Raw genomic sequence first — 4548 nt, forward strand, 5'->3', positions numbered from 1 at the left:
ATTATGTATTCAGTAAGGTTGAATACCTGAAAATGATGAGTCCATTGTCATATTCCTTTTGTCTTCTGAGAGTTGTGAGGTAATTGTGAAGTAGCTTCTATTAATCCAATCCTTTTGCGTATGTCAACTATAAACTCTGGGCAAAGGTGAACAATTACCTGAAAGCACTGGAGACTAGAAACAGGAAGAATCTGGGTCTACAATTGGGAGAAGAACATTTCACTGAAGAAGTTTCCCATTTTTAAAGTCTTGTGGCTTGAGAACAAGCCCCAGGAAGGGTAGCCAAGAACCCTGTGCACAGAAACCCACACTTTTACTGGCTTTAAGAACCAGAGGATGGGCCAGGCACAGTGGCTCACGCCTGTAATCCTAGCACTTTGGGAGGCCAAGGCAGGCGGATCACCTGAGGACAGGAGTTCAAGACCAGTCTGGCCAACATGGTGAAACCCCATCTCTACTAAAAATACAAAAAAAAAAAAAAAAATAGCTGGGCATGATGGCGTGTGCCTGTAATCCCAGCTACCCAGGAGGCTGAGGCAGGAGAAGAATCACTTGAACCTGGGAGGCAGAGGCTGCAGTGAGCCTGGATGACAAAGCAAGACTCTGTCTCAAAAAAAAAAACAAAAAACAAAAAAAAACCAGAGGATGGAGTTGAGAGTGACTAAAACAGCTGGAAAGTAAAGATGAAAATTCTGGAAAAGAGAGAGCTAGAGAGGGGGAGGTCCAAATCCTCTATATAAACTCTGCCCAAATTGCTGGATGAATCCTAAGCCATACATATATAAGGAAAGGCTCTAAGCAGCCAAGGTAAGGCTAAAATCACTAAGTAACGATTTCAGGTGTCCACCTGCTGCAGAGGAGACAAAATTTGAAGTTTACTTCCACCCGAGTAAACTGCCTGCTAAAACAACAAGAAAAATCAACACTTTTCAGAGAAATAGGACCAGAACTGGGTTATATGGCCATGTTCTAAGTGCAATTGAGCTAGGAAGTTGATAATTTGCCATTTTCAATCTCTGTAATAGGGAAGAGCCTCTGCCAGAAAGAAAGCAGAGAGTCAGAAAGCAAGTAGATTATCTAAAGAGTTTGCAACATTAGGCAAATTGATAGTGTCTGGTTGGGGCAAGAGGTACTTGTCTGTTGAGTTGGACTAGGAACCAAAATTTTAACTTGCAATCTGGTATTTATCCCTGCTGTATATTTTAATAAATTTTATTGTAAATATGTCAGACAAAAATTGATATTATGAGTCCCCATTACTTGCCTTTGTGAACCCTGAAAATTTGAGACAGGTCTCAGTTAATTTAGAAAGTTTATTTAAGGATGCATGCCCATGACACAGCCTCAGGAAGTCCTGATGACATGTGCCCAAGGGGGGTCAGAACACAGTTTGGTTTTATATTTCTAGGGAGACATGAGACATCAATGAACATATGCAAGATGAACAATGTCTCAGTCTAGAAAGGTGGGACAACTGAAAGCAAAGGTGGGAAGACTCAAAGTGGGGAGGGGGCTTCCAGGTAATAGGTAGATAAGAGACAAATGGTTGCATTCTTTTGAGTTCCTAGTCTCTCCAAAGAAGGCAATTAGATATGCATTTTTTATCTCAGTGAGCAGAGGAGTGACTTTGAATAGAATGGGAGGCAGGTTTTCCCTAAGCAGTTCCCAGCTTGACTTTTCCCTTTAGCTAAGTGATTTTGGAGATCCAAGATATTTTCCTTTCACAATTTCCCCATTTTATTTTTAAAAATCTTTTGGAGAAAGCATTTTAGAAGAAAATGAGTCTCTCTGGTCTCAGGTTTTGTCTGATCTCTCAAGGCTAGGATGGTTTATTCCTAGATGCATAGGTCCCAAGCTATTAGGAAAACTCATTTTTAGAAGGTTGTGAAGTCTCATGTCCTATGAAGAGAAAGTAGGGGGAAGAAGGGAGAAAAACAACAACAAACAAAAGAAGAATCCCGGAAAACTGATACAGGCCACATTACTCTGAAATTCATACATCAGTAGGCAGGTATGAAAGTGCCTTATGTATGTAAACAGGTTGCTGTTATTTTTTTCTGAAGTTTAAGTTGTCTAGCTTTAGTTTGCAGGGCTTTATGAAAGCACAGCTTAGTTTCTGGTGACTCCAAATTAGGAAAAATAGGGAAACAAGAAGAAAAAAATTGAAAACATTATTTTGAAGACTTATAGCCAAGAAAAATTAGAATTCCATCCAAACTGTAGAAAATAATAAAAATGGAAAAACATTAGGCAAGACTAGAATTTAACAACAGGTATACTATAGTTTTTGAGACATAATTTTTCTCTCTCCAGTTTCCCATTTTTACTAAAGACAAATCATGATAGCACTGATTTGTTTTATTATACCTGGCCTGATTATTTGTATACAATGCAGGAGGAATAATATTTTTTAACATAGGCTTTTAAATTGGCTTTGATGGAACTTTGTTCCATAGAAGGAATCTCAGATAAGACTTTTTTAAAGCCGAGACCAGCCATGGATTTGTGCCATCAAAGACCTATGAGCTGGGCAAATCCCTCTCCTCTTGAGCTTCCAGGATAAACTTGGGCCTATCAGAAGGTGACATTCTTTACTTAGCACAGGTCAGGAACTCTGTAGACAAAGGTATGAGGCCAGTTTTTCCAAGGGGCTTTGATCATAAGTCAAGTTTGATTCCTTAAAGGAAAGAACACCATTCTACTCAAAGCCTTGGTAAAATAACCAGTTTCTCCAACTGGGTCCTGTTAGGAAATGAAAACAGATGCTTATTGCACTTATGCAAATAACTGTATTGTCATAAGTTAAAAATACTCACAAATAGTTTCCAAATTCTGTAGAAATCAAATAGAGAGAAACAAATATGATCCAAATGTTGTGCATAGGAGTATACTCATTCATTAAAAGCTGTAAATAGGTTAAAATAAAAGTTTTCTTGGCTCTGAAAAACAAAACAAAGTATCAGCAATGTTTCAAGTAAAAAGTTAAAAAGATTACTTCAGACTTCTGTTAGTTTAGTCCATGCAGTTAATTCCTGTTCTACTTGACATTCATGAACATTTCAGCTCTCCATGAGTCCTGAAAGTTTTCCTTTATCCTGATGTCACAATCTCCAAAGTTATCAGAAACCTGCATTAAAAAGCACCTGTTAGCATTTTATAGCTGATTATAAAACCAATCAAAACAAGATAACAATTGTCCATGGATTGCAGAAAGTTTTAGGGCAGCCATAGTCAAAGGCACTTTGACAAGGAAATTTGCTACCTCTGTGGCATGCAATAATGTAACATAACAATTATAATTATTACTGATAACATACATTAAGTCATATCAGAATTATAGGAGTTTCTCATAATTTTGGAACACATGCCAATAACATATTTATACAAATACAGCCCAAAGAAAACCAAACACCATTTCATATTTGGCAATGCTTCCTGCATAATTTGTATACCAAATAAGGCAAATATGTCATTTTTGGACTTTAGGGAACCTGTTAGTAATATCTTAAAGGATTAATTAGGTCAGAAAAAGACATGATTTATAATTTGATTTTGGAAGGCTTGTCAAATATCAAAGGTTTAAAACGTGATATTACAAAATCAGATCACAGGTCATTGTAAAATAAATCATTCATTTAAGCAAAGTGATCTCAGCTATAGACTAGCTGAAATTCAAGAAATGAACCTGTTTTTGCTACAGAATACCTGAAGGGCTCAAGTATGAATGACACCATGGATTAAAACATGGCACGGAAAGCAGAGGGATCTACTAGTATACAAAGAGGTTAGATCCCTGTTTCCCCTCCTGTGTATCAGTGACTATCCCTAGGCAGGCAATCATGGCTTATTTCTGGAGAGACTGAATCAGAGGAGTAGATCTTAAACACACTGTAAGTGACAGAGAGTGAAGGTGAAATAAAGGGTTGCACGCAGAAGGATTAATGAAATTCTAAATACTGGACTTTGGGACCCCTAGATTCCTTTCTCTATCCCTTCCAGAGCACCAGTAGTTTGGTATGTTCTTCCTGGGTAAACAGTTAAGAAACAAAAAATAAAACAATACTGAAAGATTTTAGAGAAAATACCTCCATAGACTGACTTAAAAGGCTGGTAGATTACCAGATCATCCACCATTTGGCAAGTCCTGTCCACAGGCCAGAACTTATAAAATTTTAGGGCCTTTAACATAGAAAGATGGCCAAAGATCAATATATTCTTTAGGAATCATTCAACATATGAGAGATCAAAATAAACAAACAGAAAATAGGAACCCAGAGGAAGCAAAGACAACTTTAAAAAAAATACTATACTAAATATCCTCAGAGAATTAAAATATATAAGTATATTGTAGCCATTAAGCAAAAACAGGATAACTATGGGAAATAAAAAAAGAAATTTCTTGATCCAGCAATTCCATTTCCAGATATTTATCCAAAATATTTGAAATCAATATGTGGAAGAGATGTCTGCACTCCCATGCTTATTGCTGCACTTTTCACAGTAGCCAAAATATGAAATCAACCCAGGTGTCATCAATGGATGAATGGA

Source organism: Pongo pygmaeus, chromosome 2 (genome assembly GCF_028885625.2).
Source record: "Pongo pygmaeus isolate AG05252 chromosome 2, NHGRI_mPonPyg2-v2.0_pri, whole genome shotgun sequence".
NCBI classification, from domain to species: Eukaryota; Metazoa; Chordata; class Mammalia; order Primates; family Hominidae; genus Pongo; species Pongo pygmaeus.